This window comes from Sciurus vulgaris (genome assembly GCF_902686455.1).
Source record: "Sciurus vulgaris genome assembly, chromosome: 18".
In the NCBI taxonomy this organism is placed as follows: domain Eukaryota; kingdom Metazoa; phylum Chordata; class Mammalia; order Rodentia; family Sciuridae; genus Sciurus; species Sciurus vulgaris.
The window spans coordinates 3,396,610-3,417,115 of NC_136479.1; the positions used below are offsets into that span (position 1 = coordinate 3,396,610).

Consider the following 20,506-nt stretch of genomic DNA (forward strand, 5'->3'; position numbering starts at 1 on the left):
TTCTTGCACAGGCCCCTGGGCTGAGCATCCTCTCTCAGAGGATCAGAGATGATCTGAGCCTTTGTCAACTGAGCAACTTTGTAATGCCAAGTTGTTCTCCAGGGTAGATTTTTCTGCTGTAAGAGAAAGAAAATTTTCTGGTAGCCTGGCAGTTCTGTGTAAATCAATAAATTGACATCTGACTTCACATCTTAAAAACCATTTGTTTCACACCAGAGGGAGGCCATTTCAGGGAGTGGTGAGGTGAAGGACGGTGGAGTGGAGAGCCTCAAACGCTGGGAGGGAAGGCACAGCTACCAGTTGGGTCAGGACATCCTGGAGCAATGAACACTTTGCTCTTTGTCAAACACACCTCTTACTATGTAGTTCAAAAAGTCAATGGTGGCATGCTCATTTGCTTCAACCCAGTAGACCTCCTAGTGTTTGCAAGATCCATGTGCCACACTGGAGACCTCTGTCCCAATGTATTTGAGGATAGGATTGAGCAACAGGACACATGCAGAAAACAACTGTTGACCATTTGAGTCAGCAGGCACTGAGTACGGAGCCACGCGAGCCTACAGATCACAAACACTATGGAAATTTGAATAGCAGAGAGACTTGCACACATGCTCTGTGCACACAGGTTATGTGCCAAGCTCTGTGCCAATGTGTGGTATGCAACACTTCATCAGAGGTGGCCTTATGCTCAAAGGCTCACTTGCAGTCTAGGCTGTAGATTAAGCTGCAAAGAACTGAAATACACTGTGGTAGTTGCTAAAGTGGAAGGATAACCAAGTTCTAGGGCCTCTGCCTATAGAGCAAGGGGTCAAGGGAGCTTTGTGGAAGAGAGGACAGGAAGGGGTCAAGCTGGGACATTCAAAGAGAAGGAAGGCTCTTGGAGTAGCATAGAAGTGGAAATGTGCACAGTCTAAGGAGAGCGCAGTTTGACCAGAGAAGTGCTCCCAGTCAAGAGCCACAGCAGGAACCAAGGCTAAGGAGTACCCCACATGAGGAAAAGGGCACTCAAAGATTTCCTGGAGGAGACAGTATGGGTCTTGAATGATGGGAAGAATTTAGAACAGATAAGAAGGCGCAGAGGAAGCATTTTGCAAATGTGGCAGGCCAGATAATGGTCTTCTCAAAATGTCAGGGTACTAAGTCCCAGAATCTGTGAATGTGACACCTTAGATGGTAAAAGGAACTTTGCAGAATTAATTAAGCTAGGGATGATGAGATGAGAGATTATATTACGTTATCCAGGCAAAACAAAGTCATAAAAGTCCTTGGGAGAGGGAGGCAGGAGATCAGAATAAGTGCTAGACGTGACAACAGCAAAATTGATAAGTTGGAATGATATAAGGAAGGACCTTAAGACAAGCAATGCAGTCAGCCTCCAGACCCTGAAAAGGAAAGGGGCTTCTCTCCTGGGACCTCCAGAAGGTACACAGGCCTGCAGACACTGTGCCTTTAGCCCCATGAGACTCATTTCATACTTCTGACCCTCAGAGTTGCAAGATAATAAAAGGGTTTGTTGAACCACTAAATGGGTGTGGCAATTTGTTATAGCAGCAATCAGAAACTACCAACTCACACTGAGCCCCATATAATCCCCTTCTCCATACCTCAGGCAAGTGTACTTTCCTGTGAAATTTTAAGGAATGGAATGCATATGCCTGTTTGGTGAATGTGGTCATATTAGCTGCTGATTGATTCATTCAATCAGTCAGCCAGTGAGTGACTGGAATGAAGTTAGGAGAATGATTCCTACAACAACCCCCCTCAGAGAGCCCAGAATCTGGTGAGGGATACTTAAGTGTCAAAGGCCATCACAACACAAAGACATAAATGCTTTAATGAAGGCTGGCAGAGGGAAATGTAGGAGCACAGAGGAGAGCCAACTAACTCAGCTTCTCACACGAAAACATGTCCCAGCACAGGAGGTATTAGCCAGGCAAAGAGGTGGCAGGAGGTAGACTCCAAACAAAGAGAACTTCACTTACCAAAATGGAGGCAGGAGCAGATCTGGGGAGCCATAGGCTAATTGGGTATGGCCAGAATACAGAGTACAGGCTGGGACAGGTAGTTCCTGATTGCAGTGTGTCAGCAATTGCTTCACAGCTTCCTTTCACATCTTCTCTCTGGGTCCTTTCTTAGTCAAATAATAGCCACCAAGAAAGATGGCTTTTCCTGGCTGGCTGCAGGAAGCCTCATGGCAAAGATGGGTGAGGAGCAAAGTTAGGGCATTGTCCCTGGTGGAAACATAACCAAACCTACATTCATCACCACAGAGAGAAGCCCAGGGAAAAGGCACTGGGTTGAGGAACTCTGATCCTATTTCTCCTGAGTGACACCTTTGCCTGGATTTCTCTTGCTTTATTCAATGTGCACTGCTTGCCCCTGTTACACCCTGATGAGAGGCAACAAATTTACCTTCCCATTGTTTCATGAGTAAAATAAAAAGATAGAGTCCCATCCTGGGAAAGGCCCAACTTCTGGAGCTGCTTTCTGGTCTGAGACATTACCAGATAGTTGATAGTCCAAATGACAGTGAATGTTATCATATCTGCATGCAGAAAACAGCCATATCTTTGATAGAACATTACACATAGACAGTAATTGGATAACATTTGGTCCCAAGGGTGAAAAAATATGGAGGTGAAAAGATGGAAAGGAAAGGAAACGGAATGAGATGAAGGAGGAAAGAAAACAAGAAAAGAAAGATGTAGTTGACGAGAGGAGAATGGGGCATCTTCCCTTTGCACAAGGAGTGAGTGCAGGCCAGACCCTCCAAGACTGTGGAGGGCTTTCTAGGACTCTTGAACTCTAAGAACAGATCAGGGTGGTGGATGGCAGAGAAGCAGGCAATGTGACCTGGGGACAAACAGTCCTATGTGGCTTGAGCATCTAATGCAAATCCAGGCCAGGGACTAAATGTCAGCAGAGAAGCAGTACATACAGAACTATAGTAAATACCATGGAGAAGCTTTTGCAAATATTTTTTTTTATTTGGTATCAGGGATTAAACACAGGGATGCTTAACTACTAAGTCACAACTCCAGCTTTTTTTTTTTTTCTTTTTCTTTTCTTTTTTTTTTTTTTTTGAGACAGAGTCTTTCTAAGGTGCTTAGATCCTCACTAAGTCGCTGAGGCTGGCCTTGAACCTGTGATCCTCCTGCCTCAGCCTCCTGAGATATTGGGGTTACAAGTGTGTGCCACCCAGTTCAGCTGTAAATAATTTTTTTTTTATTGATACCACTTAAGTTCTATGACTCTAAAGCCTGAGAAGCAACTTTTTTCCCCTAAGCAATCAAAAATAAATAAAAGGAGAACTCTCTGTGCCTAGTAAGTCTGCGTTGGTGTAGGCCCACACTCAGCAGAACATGCAGAGTGATGGAGAGCCTTCCCCAAGCTCCAGATGGTGCAGACATGGGAAGGATGGGGCACTGTAGTAGAGAGGGCAGAACACCAACAAGGAGAGATGGTTCCAAAGAAAGCTGCAGGAGCAACATGTGGGCAGAGTTATGTTAGGAGGGACAAAGGCCCTTCAGAGAGGGCTGCATTCTACCTGCATCCTGCAGCCTTGCTCCTTCCCAGCAATAGATGTTCCAGAAACAGCTGCTGATAGGCTCAATTGGGTGAGTGGAACTTGGAAAAAAAACACACAGGTAAGAGACAAGCATTCATGCAACCTTGGGCCAGTCATTTCCTGTCTCTGGTACCACTTTTTCATCTTGAAAAGGATGGGGATGGAGAGGTCATATTCTCCTTGGTAAATATCTTAAGATCTACAGAGATATCATTGTTGGAAGAGGACTTTGACAACCCTCTTCCTCAAGCTCTATCAAAATAATGTTCCTAGCACCTCCAGTCTTAAACTATCTGCCACCTTTTCTCTAGCTTTCTTAGTCACATATCTTTTTTACTGTGCCAGGAAATGAGACTGCAAGGGGGCACCCTTCCGGTTTTTCCAAGAAGAGACCTGCTAAGTAGGACACATGCAGAATAAAGTCCCAGGAAAGTCCCTTGTACATGTACAAGCCAACTACTAAAAGTACAACATCTGTACATCGGAGAAAGCCCAGGGACTTGGTGCTTTTCCTGGCTGCCTAGAGACCCACTAGAATTCCATCTTCCTCCATGGTGACACATCTAGAGCTGTCCCACCAAGTGAGGATTCTTCTTCCTTAGTTCACCAAAACCTTACTTGACTCTTGTCCTTTAAAACCTTGTTTTGGTTAGACTGATATCACAAACTTACCATAGGCTAAGGGATTAGTAATCAGTGACTAACCCATAGGGCAGGCCTTCAATCACCACCAAAGATGGATGGGAGTGATTTAGGCACAATCAGTGGAAGGGCATTTTTAAGGCCCTGTATGACACAATTCAGGCAGTGACTCATTAATTCCTGATCAGACCCACCATGGTGGTGTTCTCTCTCTGATCAGCCTCAGACTCAGGTGTGAGGCCCAGACACACCAAAAGCTGTCATACTCTTCCTATCTTTCTGTTTCTAAATGCCAAAGGAGGTTTACCTGTGCCATCAGATGAAGTAGAGAGGTCTCCTAGATTAGAAGAAACAAGAAAACTCACATAGAACAGACTCACATTGAATATAAGGATGAATTTGAAAAAGTAGAGGGAAAGAGAGGATGACTAAAATTCTGAGTAAGAATGCAAATTCTTACTCAAAAGTGTGTAACATTCACTCCTGCTGAGCGAAGTTGGCTAATGAAGTGGCAACATTTGCTATTATCACTGTTACTATTTTAGTTCTTTCAAAGGCAGCATTTTAAGACAATTTTATGAAGATACACTTCACATAACATAAAGTGTATAATTCAGTGGTTTCCAGTATGTTCACAGAGTTGTGTAACCATTACCACCATGTAATTTTATAACATTTCATTACCCTCTAAAGGAACCCCTACCCAGCCCACCCCTGCCCACCTGCAAGCTCTAAGCACCCTCTAGTCTTTCCATCTTTGTAGATGTACAGTACAGCATTTCGTCCTGGTCGTACTTTTCTTACACTTTGAGTACACCATCAGCATACAGCAGTGATGTTTTCATCAAGATCTCCTGACCACATATGAATGAACGGTCAACAAGCATAAGAAAAGATGCTGGACATCACATACCACTAGGGAAATGCAAATGTGCCTCAGTGGTAGAACACTTGCCTAGTATGTATGAGGCCCTGGGTTCTATCCCCAACACCACCAAAAAATAAATAAATAAAAATAAACAGATGATAACAAGTATTAGCAAAGACACAGGGAAAAAAATTGAAAAAAATTCCCACCCTGTTGGTGGGAATGTAAAATGATGAAGTTGCTGTGAAAAAAACAGTTATGCAATTCCTCAAAAACTTAAAAATAGAACTGTTATAAGATCCAACAAGTTCACTTTCTGCTATTTACCCAAAATAATTGAAAGCAGGGTCTCTAAGAGGTTTTCATATACCCACCCATGTTCACAGCAGCATTATTCTCAACAGTCAAAAAATGGAAGCAGCCAAGTGTTCACATCCAAGAATAAACGGACAAACAAAATTGGACACAAACATAGAGGAATATTATTCAACCATAAGAAAGAAAGAAATTCTGACATATGCCACAACATGAATGAAACTTGAGGACATTATGTTAAGTAAGATAATCAAGACCCAAAATGGCAAATACATCATGATTCCACTTATACAAGGTATCTAGAGTAGCCAAATTCACAGACATAGAAAGTAGAATGGCAACTGCTAGGAGCTCAGAGGAAAAGAAATAGAGTTAGTGTTTAGGGGGTACAGAATTTCAGTTTTGCAAGATGAAAATAGATCTAGGGCTTGATGGTGATGGTTCCAGCATGTAAATGTACTTAATAACACTGAACTATACACTTACAAATGGTTAAGATAGCAAACTTCATTTTATCACAATTTTTTGAAAAATCTCATGACCCATCTCAAAAGACTCAGACCAGCTGTACCTTTCTTATGACACATAAAAAAATAATTTGCTGGGCACAGTAGCACATGCCTATAACTGCTATCACTCAGGAGGTTGAAGCAAAAGGATCACAATTTCAAGGCCAGCCTCAGCAAGTTAGCAATAGCCTGTCTCAAAATAAAAAGGGCTGCAGATGTTTGTAGTTCAGTGATAGAGCACCCGAGGGTTCAATCCTTAGTACCACCAAGTAAATAAATAAAAAGCCTGTTTTTCTTCCTTTTAACAATAGAAATATAACTCTTGATTAAACAGCTAAATATAGGCAACATTAGCAAATGCCTTTTCTTTAAGCATTACACTCAGAGCGTGATATAAAAAATTAACAGTCAAGCACAATTTGTTCTTTTCTCATTAACTCTAGACTTAGCAAACAAGCTTAATGAAGGATTTTTGTAAGATCACATTTACGAAATGCTTAAATATGCAAATAAGAATGCCAAGCACATGAGCCACACTAGTTTGTTCACACTTTTTGACTCTAAGAGGTTAACCTTAACACTTATCCTATTTCACAGAAGCAGGACTAAGGCTCAATGATATTGAAGAACCTGCCCAAAGCCATAAAGCTGGCATCGGAGTTGAGGCTCAGTCCAACTTCTGATTCCAAAGGACATTGGTTCTTAAGAAACACAGAAACGTCCATTCTCCCATTGGTTAGGGGCCTCTTCAAAGGAATCTACCCAAAAACTTTTTCTTACCCAAAAACATTCCCTATCAAAAACTTACCAATTGTCTTCCAAGAATAATTTTTTTAAAGCCTGCATCCTTAGCATCGAAAAACAAACAAAAAACTTTCAAACAATTCAAGACTTTTTTTTTTTTTTTGGCAGTACTACAAATTGAACCCAGAGGCACTTTACCACTAAGCCACATCCCCAGCCCTTTTTATTTTGTATTTTGAGACAGGGTCTTGCTAAATTGCTGAGGCTAACCTTGAACTTGAAATCAGAGAGTTGTTGGGATTATAGGTGTTCATCACGGCACCCAGCAGTTAAGCACTTTTTAAAAAAATAGAATGTGGGGGCAGCGGGTGGAAAAGATGGTGGAATGAAACAGACATCATTGCCCTATATCCTTGTATTTTGCATGAATGGTGTGACTCTACTTTGGGTACAACCAAAAAATGAAAAGGTGTACTCCATTTGTGTACCATGAATTGAAATGCATTCCACTTTCATGTATAACTAAATAGAACAAATTATTTTTAAAAAGGAAAAGAAGAAAAATAGAATGTGGTTTTGGACCAGAGGCCAATAATGAGCTCTTAGCTGAATCTTGTATCTTCAAGGCCTGAACAGTATTAGAACAACTTGTTAAGTGTTACAGATCAGAAGCAAGCCAGATCCGAGACTTTCATGTGGCTCCTCTAGTCATAGATTCTGCCACCACCATTGCTACAAAATGTCTCCAGTTCATTGTGAAAGATGAAAGTCATACCGATAGAAATAAGTTGTTGACAAACTGTCTGGTTGGACAGGATGAATGTTAAATTAGGCCCTTTTGATGAAGTAGACCCTCTTTTGTGATCCCACACTGGCCACTGTTGATTGTACTAAGGTTCAATCTCCACAACATATTTGGAAATGCAACTAACAGGTATTCACTGACAATGGTGGGAGTGGCCTTTGCTGCCTTGCACATGGACTGGGAGCAGGGACAGCCAGCCAACACAGAGCACTCGATGAAGGAAGCACTCTGGGAACCTGCCTCACTTCTTTGCAATTCCTACTTCAAGTACCTTACTGAACCCCAGTGGTACTCCTTCCTAGAGCTCATGAGATATCCTTGAATCTTTTAAACAAATTCTCTTGACTCAAACTAATTCCAATGATTTTTGTAACTGTAATAACAGAACCTAACAAATATAATATAACCTCATTTCTTCATGACTTACATGATCACTGAAGTTATGTCCCTTTTGTAGTCAGATTCAAAGAAGAAAGAGGAATTTCCAGACAAGGGTCACACACCTGCCTCAATACAAAAACTAGGCCCCATTATCTTATACTTCTCTAGAAAATATGCAACTATAAAAACATGCAGAATATGGTCTAGTTCCCAAAGAGAGGTAAAATGATAAACTATATGACATTTAAATGCATTCAACTTTTTTTGCACAGAATAGCATAAATGTGTTTTGTTTATTTCCCCAATACTGAGGATTAAACCCTAGTGTGCTCTACCAGTGAGCTAGATCCCAAGTCCTTTTGTTATTTATTTATTTATTTATTTATTTTAATGTTGAGACAGTATCTGACTAAGTACCCCAGGCTGGCCTTGAACTTGTGATCCTCCTGCCTCAACCTTCCAAGTAGCTAGGATTACAGGCATTTGCCACAACCCCTGGGTAAAGGGTTTATTTAATGAAATTAAAGTAAGCTCCAAGGAGAACATGAAGCAGATCCTCCCAAAGAGAGGAGGTACCTCTCGTTGTGGGGTTTCATGGACTTTTGGGGATCTTCCCACTCCATAAATCATTCATCTGGGGCAGTTATCATGGTTTCCTGCCATGATAGTGCCTCAGTTAAATGCATTCAAATACTTCATTTGTCTGCAGAAATAAAAACAAAACAAGTAAAATTCCTTGGTAAAAAACTGTACTTTTTAAAGAAACGGGGGTGGGGCAGGGGAAAGGAAAGGATATTCACTGGAAGGCAGAAAATAAGTCAAAAAAGGGAAATGGTATCCCACAATTTGCCCTTGAGGCTAGGTGAGAGAAAATGGTTCCCTAGGAATCCACCTACAGGGGAGGAGGCTAAGAAATCCTAAACCTTAATAAAAGAGAGAAGAAAGAGATCAGAGAGTGTTTTCTCAGATTAAGGTGGCCCCACCTCCTCCACCTCCCTGGACTCACCCCAGGTCTCATTCACATCCCATACACCATGCTCCCTGGAACCTGCATGTCCTTGCTCAGCCCTCACCCTGCCTGAAAGGACTTCTCCTGTCTACTTAAACCAATGCCAGTCACTCTTTAGTGCTAAGTTTAAGTAGCCCTAACTTCCCCTCCATCTGCCTTTTGATGCCAGTCCTTCCAAATGCTCCTCCTCTCAACTAAACTCCCCAAGCACAAAGAACCCCAAATGAAATGGCCCTTAGAGAAATTTAGTCATGAATCCCATCAAAACTCTTCATTACAACAGAGCTGATGTTGGCTACTATTGGAGGGTGTTTTGTTGAGATGGTAAGCTTTCAAAATGGGCAAGAAGAGGCCACAGAGAAGGGCCTTCTTTCTATGAGTGATCACATCCCAGTGCTCTGGAGAAACCAAGGTGAAGAAGGAATTCAGAGCACAGCAACCAATGAACTACCTAAGCCAGAAAGCCACCATCCTCAGAAAGGGATCTTACTATTCAGAAATTCCATATTTTACTTCAAAGTGCCTTCGTACTTTGAAGGCACCTGATGTAGACAGAATGGGTAGAGAAAGACAGGAGGGGGAAACAGGAGTTACCAGTGATTTAATGCATCAGCAGGTAAGCCCAGGAATGACTGTCCTAGAGTTGCTGCAGGGAAGGCTCTACAACCCCTTACGAGTCAGGTGTGGACATCTCAGTGTGACTACCCATGTGATCTCTGTATCACAGTCCAAAAAGTCAAACTGGCCTGAACACTGAGTATTGCCCAGAACACTTGGCAAAGAAGGGTTTCTGCATTCAGCTCCGGATGCTGCCAATAGCTGGTCAACCCCTTTCTCCTCACCTTGCTGGGATCTAGTACTTCAGGGTTCTAGCTATTCCTAGGCCTTGAAACAGTTACCAGGAGTCAAGACACACAGCTGGGTGGTCCTAACCTTTCCTTGCTGGGAGAATTGGCTTCTACGATGGTAAAGGCATGAGTTTACAGAGCCTGGTGTGCTGAGTATTTGAAATCCACACAGAAATGTCCTATATCTGGCTGAAGTAGCCCTTGGGATATTTCTTTTAATGATCCCACCATCTTCCCATCCTCTAGGCTCAGTGCTTTAGTTCATCTTGGATTCCTCTTCATCCTTTGCACCATAGCAAATCAGTTGCCAAGGTCTGTGCTCCTGTTCTCCCTAGTGTCTTTTACAGTGCCCCCTCCTCCCTTCCCAGATAGCTAAATGGAATAGGAAAGCTCTGGAATTAGGCAGAACTGCCATTTAGTGGCTATGCCTCCTCTTTTCTTTGAGTCTCAGCCATTTCATGGATAAAATGAGGAAATGAGAATGATGCTGCTTTCTAGTTTTGCTGTGAGGATGGAGATGTCACTTGTGAAATTGCCTGGTAGAGTGCTTGCTGTCCTTCAGCTTCTCCCCTCTCTGCCATCCCTCTGCCCACACCTGAGTTTAGCCCCTCATAATTTTCTATTAATAAATCTGTAACAGACAAAAATCTCAAAATAAATCCCACCAAGATTTTCTATTCTCCCCCCACCCAGGACTTTGATTATGTTAGTTTACCTGACAAAGGAGATTTTGCAAGTGAATTAAGATTACTTTTGGGCTGAGGATATAGCTCAGTTGGTAGAGTGCTTGCCTCTAAGCACTAAGGCCCTGGGTTCAATCCCCAGCATCGCAAAAAAAGAAAAAAAAATGACTTCTCAGTTGACCATCCAGAGACACTGGAGCAAATTACAAGAGACCTTTAAATGCAGAACATTTCTTCAGTTGGTTCCAGAGAGGAGGTCAGAGGTTCAAAATATAAGGGAGGTTTGACAGACTAATGCTAGGTTGAAGATGGAGGGAACCATGAGGAAAGGACTTGAGAGTGTGGCCTCTAGGAGCTGAGAGCAACCCCAGTTTACAAACTTCAGGAAAACAGGAACCTCCGTTCCTCAACTGCAAGTAACTAAATTCTGCGACCCTCAATGAGCGTGAGAGTGCCAAGGAGGTCACTTCTCAGCACCTCCAGCACTCAACCAGCTCATACCTTGATTTCAATCTTGTGAGGCCCTGAGCAAGGAACCTAAGAATGCCATACCTGGACTTCTGACTTGCAGAACTGTGAAGTAATAAATGAATGTTTTTTTAAGTTGCTAAGTTTGTTGTATTTTATTTTGCAGCAACTAACTAACACAATCTCCTAATTGGAACCAGAAAGGAAAAGACGTGGGAAGTGGAGGAGGCAAGTCTCGATGATTGCCTTTCTCTCCCTCACATATTCCCACCTCCTCTAGAAAGCCTTCCCACCCTTAGGGCCTCTGCCTTCTATGTCAATGACTACCACTCTCTCTGCCCTGTGCAAACACTGCCTGTCAGCAGGAATTCCCTGAGCCTCTACAGTCAGTTTCTCAACTATATTGTAAATACTTTCAATTCTGAAGTCACAACTTGACCTTTGTGTTACCCAAAGCACCAAAAACAGGGTCAGGCACACAATAAATTCTCACAAACATTTGTTAATTAAGTAATTTTCTTTCTGCTCCAGTGACCAGCAGGACCAATGAAGGGGTTTAAAATCAACCTGGCCACTGGCAGGCAGAGAGCCTTTCCTATCAGACCCTGGACTCACAGCCTCCTGGGATTAACAAAGTACCTGGATAGTAACACTCCAATGAAGCTTGACCTTTCATTAATACTGGCCAGTGACATTTTCATGCATGAGTAGAGCCTATATTTCCCTACATCATGTCCTGGTTTCTTACGCTTATCTACAACCAGAATTTGCTAACACAAAGGAAGTGAGAATGAGAGTGATGAGGAGATTTCACAAAATGTACTACCTGTATGTCGAACAAACTTACCCTGAATGCCTGCTATATCCATGCCCCAAGGTCGGCCCTGAACACAAAGACAAATCAGAGTGTCTCTTACATTTTTGCGGGGGTTGGGGATCGAATCGACTTCTCAGACCTCGCATATGCTAGGCAAGCACTCTGCCACTGAGTAACATCCCCAGCCCCAGTCCTTACACTTAAGGGGGTAATTGGCACGTCCCCTGGGCACACAGATCAGGCAGAGTCTATGACTGTATAGGAACGAAGAGAGTGAATTTCTTCAAGTCAGAAAACAGGTCTTCCACAGGCAGGCAGTGGGTGGGGCTCCTTCTGTATTCTTCCCTGCCTCCATGACTCTGGGTCTGTCTTCTGTGCCCCACCCTGGACTCTAATAACACACATATGATGTCACTGTCTAGGTGTCTAGCCTTGGAAAGTTTCACCCAGAGCCTCAAGCAGATTAAAAAATAGGTCCACAGAATTCACACAGGCCTTGACCAATTTATAAGGCACTGTCACACTCTGCTTGTCTGAACCTTCCACGGGTCTCAGGCGTAAGGCGGGTAGAGATTGCTATCTCCATCTTATAGATGACAAAACTGAGATTCACAGTTGAAGTGATTTACCCAAAGCCACAGTCTCAGAAGCAAAAAGACCACATTCTCTCTCTACCATTTTTCATCTAGTCTTTAGGCCTAAGTGGGAACTCAAATGGGAGACTGGCTAAACTCTTTCTAACTGACATCAGTGACTGATAATTTGAGAAAGAATAAAGGACTGAAGGTATAGCTCAGTAGTACAGTACTTCCCTAGCATGTGCCAGGTCCTGGGTCTAGCACTGAAAAAAAAAAATGTAGGGGGAAATAGGGATCAGAAAACAAAAGGAAAATTAATTTTAAGGATGCCTTATTAGCAAGTAACATTGTAGATTCCAAATAATTTGTTTTGTGTGGAGCAGGGAGTACTAGGGGTTAACCCAGGGATGCTCTCCCACTGAACTGCACCCTCAATCCATTTTTATTTGTGAGACAGGATCTTACTAATTGCTGAGCTTTTCTTCCAACTTGCAATCCTTCTGCCTCAGTCTCCCCAGTCACTGGGATTACAGATGTGCACCACAATGCCCAGAAGAATTCACTTATTCTTACTGTTGACAAAGCAAGTATTATGTCACCAGAGACTGATGAAAACTAGTCCCCGGCTCTTCAGATTTCAAAAACTTGGAAGATCCTCTTGCCAGCATACCCACTTTTGTCCATTTGGTTCTGAAAAATCAAGATGAAGAGATCAGATACTCTTCTTCTGCGTGTCCACACAAGTCCTACTTAAAATGACTTTTAATCTATGTCTTCCCTCGCCAAAAATTGGACCCAGAAAACAGGCCCTTCCCTCTTCCTTCTAGTTTTAGGATTGCTTTTATAGAACTAAATTTATATAACTGAGATACCAGGGAGAATAGAATCTGTTAAACTGCTTTTTATCCATTTAGCAAATGTTACGAAGCAGAGTTCAACTCTAGGCTAGTAACTGGGAATTTGAGAAACTAATCAGATATGGTTCCTACTAATAAGCAGCTTACAATTGAGTGGAACTGATAAAAAAAAAAAAAAAAAAAAAAAAAAAAAAAAAAAAACCCCACAAAAACCTGAGAAGATGAAATAAATGTCACAGCAGAGCTATAAGCAAAGGGCTGCAGAGGAACAGCCAAGACAGCAACAATTCTGGCTGATGTGAGGCATTTGAGTTGGACTTAAAAGGACTAATGGAGAATCCCAACCAGGGAGATGCAGACTAAGGAAACAGCATGAACATTTGCATTTCAGGGACACAGCTCCCCGCCCAGAGGCCATATAAAATACTGCTTGGCCCAAAATCTCACACTAAGACTAGCCATATCCATTGTGGACCCTTGAGCTAGATCTAGATAGATCCAACTCCCAACCTGAGGCAACCAAAGATCCACTTGTTCCCTCTTTCCTTAGGTACTACGTATTCAACAAAATCCTATGTGCCTTCCTAAATACTCATCTTTTCTGTTCTTTAGTTGGCTCTCATGGTTTTGCTGTCCCAATTAGACTAAAATAACAATCTCCTGATTCTTCAAGAACATAGCCCAGGATTGGGGTTGTGGCTCAGTGGTAGAGCACTTGCCTAGCACATATGAGGCACTGGGTTCGATCCTCAGAACCACATAAAATAAATAAAATGAAATAAAGGTACTGTGTCCATCTACAACTAAAAATTCTTTTTTAAAAGGACATAGCCCAGGGGCATCTATATCCTGCCCCAGAATATATTAGGCTGGACACACAATGAGTACCAAGACCATATTTGTTGATTGATTGTTAACATCTATAAGGCCCAAGAATCATGACGTGACAAATTACAAACAAGTAGAGCAAGAAGGGACAGCACTATAACCTTGACCTGGGAATAGTGAAAGAATTAGAAGGCATGTCCTTCTGGTTTTGGGATGACATTTTATAGAACTGATCTAAATTTAAATCAAGGTGCTCAGACTTGCTAGGTCCCCATGTAGTACAGCCCTGTATTTACTGCCCTGTATTTCACCTTCTGTCTCTTAGCCCAAGGTCTCAAACTTAGTCTTTAATCCATTTTTCTAGTTCCTGCTTGTCAACAACTTACAATGAGACAGGGTGTCTCATCCTTCCTCTTGGAAAGAGTAACAGGAAGGACAGCATGGATGCCATTGCCTATCTGGAGACCTTAGGTCCAATGCAAGAGGCAGCAGAACTGGGACTGGAGATGGAAGCAAATAGGACTCTGAGGCAAGGGAATACCTTCCTAGTAGTTGGTCTCCAGAGAGCTGCATTTCTCAAGTGTTGGGTGAACAAAACAAACAGAGAAATGGCACAGAATCAAAACCAAACAGGTCATAGTACTGTGACGGATCATGAGCAAGCGATCACAGTAATCATTGAAGAATGGAATAGGAAGGAGGCAGGTACAAAATGCACCAAAGTACAGGTAGGCTTGTGGGTACAGAACTTTGTTCTTAAGGTTTATCTATCTTCTCTAACCCCCAAGGCCCTAAACTTGTTTTCCTGTGATATTCTAATATTTTAACCCTCTTCTAACTAGTGTCTCTCTTCACCTTTCATCCTTCCAGTTCATCCTCCACATTACTGCCAGTTGGTCTGTGTACAACACAGATCTGATCATGCTTTGTGCTTAACACTGAAATAGTTCAAGGTCTCCCCTTCACACTCAATATAAGACCCAAAGTGGGCTGGGATTGTGGCTCAGTGGTAGAGCACTTACCTAGCAAGTGTGAGGCACTGGGTTTGATTCTCAGCACCACATACAAATAAATAAATAAATAAATAAAGGTTCATCAACAACTAATTTAAAAAAATAATAATAAGGCCCAAGTTAGCGAGACTTGCAAAGCCCCTGACTGCTAGACCCAGATAGATTTGCAAATGCAATCTCCTCTCTTCACCCTCAACACCTCCACATTCCATTGTCAATACAGTGTATAATATTCCTCAAAGATGCAACAGACTTAAACCTGTTAGGAGTATTGCAACTTCAAGGCCTGTGTCTCTTCAGTTAAATCTAATCTCGCTTGCCCACTTGCCCTAGGAAGGATGTTAGTTTCTCTTTCATTCTCACAAAACATCTCAGTATAGCATTTATTACCCTGACATATTTATTTATTGAGACTGAGGGACCATCAATGGGTAGGAGGATAGGTTTTGACTTTGCATAACCCTCCTCCCTGCCCTTAATTAGCATAGTAGAAGATGATAGTTAAAAAAAAAAAAAAAAAGCTTACTTAGTGAATGCTGGAGCTGTAGATATAGCTCAGTAACTCAGTGGTAGAGCTTGCTTGCCCAGCAAAAAAGAAAAAGAAAAAGAGTGAATGCCCTTCTTTTATAAAAGTGGAGAGATCTACTACAGAGCCCAACTAAAAATCTAGGTCATGTGATGCCCAGATCAGGGCACTAATTTCTCAGTGTTTTCTAGTGTTTTCATGACCATTCAGCTGCCCTGGACTTTGAACATCAAGACAGTGACCAACATTTGCATACTTGCAGGAACCCAAGCTGCTATCTCTAAGGAGAGCCTTCTGTGTCTTTCCCAGGGAAGTGTTTTGATTCCCAAGGGCTTTGAGCCAAGCTGTAGGCAGTGACAGAGCAGGTGAGTCATCCCAGCCCACACCCGTTCTCTGGTGAAGGGCCCCCAGCATCCGTCTGTCTTGGGAGATATGGGAAATGGATATTCTGAGCCACTCAGGTCCCAAAGAGAGAGGGTTGCCATTATGGCCAAGATCTCCCTCACTCTTGGTGATGAGAGCAAGAGGTATGAAGGCCTTTGCTCTCTGGACAAAGGGGAGAGCCTCAGAAAAGCTGCAGCACATGATAAGGTCAAGGACAGGGCTCACCACTCTGTTGGGCCCCATCTGGACAGAAAGACATGTGGGGCCTGGGCCCTTGTCCTTGGGCAAGCAGCCTGTCCTCCACTGCATGTCCTTCCTGGGTCTCTTCATTTCCAAATCTGAAGCTCTCAAGAAAACATAAGTTCTTACAAGTGCCCAACACCAGGTTGGTGCTCAACCAACACATTTCTCTAACAGCTGAATCTTATGTTAAGCAAAGTCAACACATGATATTGAGGGGAAAATCTTATCTTTGCAAACTCTTTTCACCAGAAGGGCTCCCCTGAAACATCTGTTCACTGTGGCTTATAATGTGTGAGGTCCTCTGTTAGGAATTAGAGAGATCCAAATATTAACACAGTAAATCCCCTCACCTTGCAAACAAAGAAAATGTTACATACCTAAAATTACTGTATATTTTAGTTTGGATGTGAAATGTCCCCCAAAAGCTCAGGTGTTGAAGCCAGGTACAGGGGCACACGCCTCTAATCCCAGCAGCTTGGGAGGCTGAAGCAGGAGGATCACTAGTTCAAAGCCAGCCTCAGCAAAAGTGAGGCACTAAGCAACTCAGTGAGACCCTGTCTCTAAATAAAATACAAAACAGGGCTGAGGATGTGGCTCAGTGGCCAAGTGCCCCTGAGTTCAAACCCCACTACGGGAGAAAAAAAAAAAAAAACCTCATGTGTAGAAGGCTCAGTCCCTAATGCAGCGGTGTTCATAGGTGGGATCTTTGGGAGGTGATTGACTCTAACCTCATCAATGGATTAATCTACTAATGGATTCACAACTTAATGGGCTATTGTGAGGTGGGGAACTTTAGTAAGTAGGGCCTAGTTGGACTGAGCATATCACTGGGGCATGCCCTTGAAAGGTATATTTTGTCCACAGCCCCTTTCCCTTCCTCTGTCTCCTCTCTCCCTCTCTGTCTGCTTCCTGGCTGCCTTCAGGTGAGCAGCTTTGTTCTGCCACGATGTTCTGCCTTGACAAGATCCCATGGCAATGAGGTCAAGCAACCACAGCCTGAAAACACTGAAACTGTGAGCCAAAATAAACCATTCCTTTTGTTTTTCTCACGTATTTTGTCATAACAATGGAAAACTAACTAACACACTGTAACATGATAAATATAATGTGAGAAATCCTTTAGGGAAGGCCTACAAATGGGAGCTTGTTAATCTGGAGGCAAATGAGATTGGAAGGATATTGTGGGCAAGGTGGCATGACCTAGGCTTTGGTGAGTGGGTTTGATGTTGCCGATAGCAATAAATGAAACGACCTCCAGAAGGAAAAAACACCACAGGGAAAGGACTGTAAAGGATACAGAACCAAATGTTAGGCAAATCAGTGTGGAAACCCCCAAGGGTGAGCTGAAACAGTAGTTTGACATGACCAAGCCCCAGGGACACAGGCAATGGCATGAGGAAAAGGCTCTGAAGAGTATAAGGACAAAATGAACTCAAATGCTACAAGCAGCAGGGTTTATTCTGAATGAGTTTATCAGGATGAACCTTGGGAGTTCAAATGCCAGCTCTACCCTTAACATCTGTGTGATCTTAGACAAATCCCTAGCCAAAGTCTCAATTCTGGCTTCTGCAAGATCCCTACTTCCTACCAAACAACAAAGGAAAGACTTATTGGACCCTCTAGAAAGAAAAGGTCAATGAAAAGGGATTCTGAAGAGAAGAGGCAGCAAGAGAGAGAAGTATGGAGAACAGAGCCCAGTACTGTTAAGCTGGGCTTTCTGCTCTGCAGCAGGCCATTTCAGGGGTGCTGGTAAAACTCTCCCTACCAAATTGGTTGTTGGTTCATCCCTGAAGAACACTGTGTTCCAGCAGCAGCACCAGCAATGCAATTAGCAGAACAGAGCTCGTAGGTGGAACAGTGGGTAGGAGTTCAGCAGGGAAAAGAGGCAGCACCCTGGGCCCCTGCCCAGTGTGGGGTATTAGGAATCAGGGGGTGGGTAGATGACTTGAGAGAGAAAGTTTTAATTCCAAAAGCTATTCTCCACTAGAAAAGACAAGCAGAAGTCCAAGATATGTTTTCAGACTTCCATTCTTGCTCTTTTAACCTAAAGATGCTGGTCTATTACAAACCAGCAGGCAAGACCCTGACAGGCATGTGACTCAGCTCTGCGGAAGGCCTCCAGTTCCTGCAGCTGAGCTTCCGCCAAGTCCCATGAGAATGGGCCCAGGGGAGGCTCTTCAGGGAGATTTACCACATAACCCTTTGTACATTTGCTCTTTATTCACTTTCTTTCATTCCAGAGGAACAACTATATACAATTCAGGATTCTGGAGACACAGATGTCAGCTTAGTTATTCCAACCTCCATCCCTCAAGTTGTTTCATTGGTCAGTTTATCTGTCAAATGGAGAAAACTGAATTTATGGGAAGATGCAATGAGATCAAAGACATGACTGGCACAGAGCAAATGCTCAAGAAATGTAAACTACATCTAGTTTAAATATTAATGTAAACTATATTGGAAGCCAGATTGCATGTTATGCTGAATAGCTTTCATTTGTCCCTCCAGGTATATTCTTAATTCTTTTCCACCATGTTATGCCTTAGAACAGTCCTATTTGAATTATATCTTTGCCCTGATTTCCAATTCCGTTTGGTCTGGGGGAAGCTTTAACAGACCATTGGGAGGAAGTGAGGGCAGGTGTTTTTATTCCAACTCCTTTCCTGAATTTCTTGACCCAAAGTCCCAGCTCTAATAAGATGATCCTCCACATAGCTTCTGTATCTCCAGAAGTAGAAGTGGCAAGATTCCACTGTTACTAGCCTAGAATATTCCACTATTCCTAGCTGTTTCCCTACATCCTACCTCAAATTACCCAAATTAAATGTGCCATCTGTTTTCTGCTGCACCTGAATATACAGGGTAGGATGAGAACTGCCTGGGAATAGGGTGACCAGAACTTTTTTCATCTCTGCCACTAGCTTGCTCTTTGACCTTGGGTCACAGCCTTTCCTTTTTTAAGCCTCAGCTTCCTGGCCTGTAAAATAAAGAGGGTTTTGACTGCAATGCTTTTTTGTGCTACAATTTCCTGTCCCTACTAGATATTCTGTGAAGTTAAGCCCAGGAAAGGACCTGGAAGCCAGCAAGGCTAATGCCCTCTTGAAGAGAAATTATACCTATCTCCTTCCCAAGGAGTTTCCTTTCTGCTCATGCCTAAATGATGTCCACTCCAAAGCAAATGCCAAGAAAGCCCATGAAGTTAAAAGTAAATTCTCTTTCCTTTCAGCAACCAACTGACCAACCCATTTAGCCACAGAGACCCTTTTTCAGGTTCTAACATACCCAGAGGTCGTACCAGGGAAGCAGTTACACACTGATACCAGAGTGTTCTCCATAAGCTGCACAGGGAAGTGAGGTTTGTCTCTGCACTGGGAAATGGAGGGAGACAGTTGGCTTCTAGAATAGAGTGAGCTGTCAGAAGGCACAAAGTGCCCTGGACTGGGATCCCTGTCGCTGGACCTGTTTCAAATAGTGGCTAAGGGAGATGGATATATATATGACTGGGGATTGAACCTTGGGGCGCTCTAACACTGAGCAACAAGCCAAGACCTTCTTATTTCTTATTTTGAGAGTAGGGTCTCCCTAAGTCGCCCAGGCTGATTTAGAACTTGCGATCCTCCTGCCTCAGCCTGAGTAGCTGGGATCACAGGTGTGGCCACCGGCCTGGCGAGACCAATGCCTTCTTCTTGATGGGACTATTACAAGAATCCCTTAAGACCTTTCCAGCTCCTAATATCCGTGATTCAGAGAAACCCAGTGGCCACAAGAGCCATTCCAATGAGTACTGGCTCTCCAGGAGCGGGCAAGCGTGCAGGAGGAGAGGGCAGTGGGGACTGCGGCCCGCACCATCTCTGAATCTCATCTCATTTTACCCGGGGCTGGCCTGAAGGGGTAGAGTCATTAAGAACTGCAGCACCAACTTTCTCTGGTGTTCTCTGCACACGTGACTAGCCAGTCCGAGGCCTCTGCGGGCCACAACTGGGCCTATGAGATCCTCTTGGGGATCCCAGGTCGTCTGCCCCACTGCCCACAAAGCAGCAGCGCCTGGCTGGGCAGCGACGCACAGAACACCGGCCCCGGGACAGCCGCGCTGTCGCCGGGCGACCCCCGAGGGCCGCCGGCCTCGGCCTCGGCAGCGTGAGGAGTAGCGAGCCGCCGGCGCCAGGGCGGCGCTGCACGCGCGAGCTCGCGCCCCGGTGGCCCCGAGGAACGGCGGAAGGACCCTGGCCCTTTCCGACCGGCAACCAGGAGCGCCGCAGCCCGCGCCAGTGCCGAGCCACCGCTCGCCTGAGGCGCCACGGAACGCCGCATCCGGTCAGCACACCCACCGCGCACTTGCCCCTGCGCCTGCGCCTGCGCCAGACGTGGCACGTGACTTGGCCCGAGAGCGAGGCCCCGGGCGAGCAGGGGCGGGCGAGCC

The 20,506-nt window shown here is 43.8% G+C and overlaps 1 long non-coding RNA gene across 1 annotated transcript in view; it reads right to left on the reverse strand.

Moving 5' to 3' along the window:
* The window catches only part of LOC306650132, a 41,046-nt gene extending 20,637 nt beyond the window's left edge, over nt 1–20,409 (reverse strand). Inside the window, exons 1-2 of the long non-coding RNA XR_013760811.1 lie at nt 19,959–20,409; nt 12,809–12,925 (exon numbers count right to left, since the gene is read on the reverse strand). This is a non-coding gene — a long non-coding RNA (uncharacterized lncRNA). The remainder of the gene's footprint in view (nt 1–12,808; nt 12,926–19,958) is intronic.
* Nucleotides 20,410–20,506: the final 97 nt, after the last annotated feature.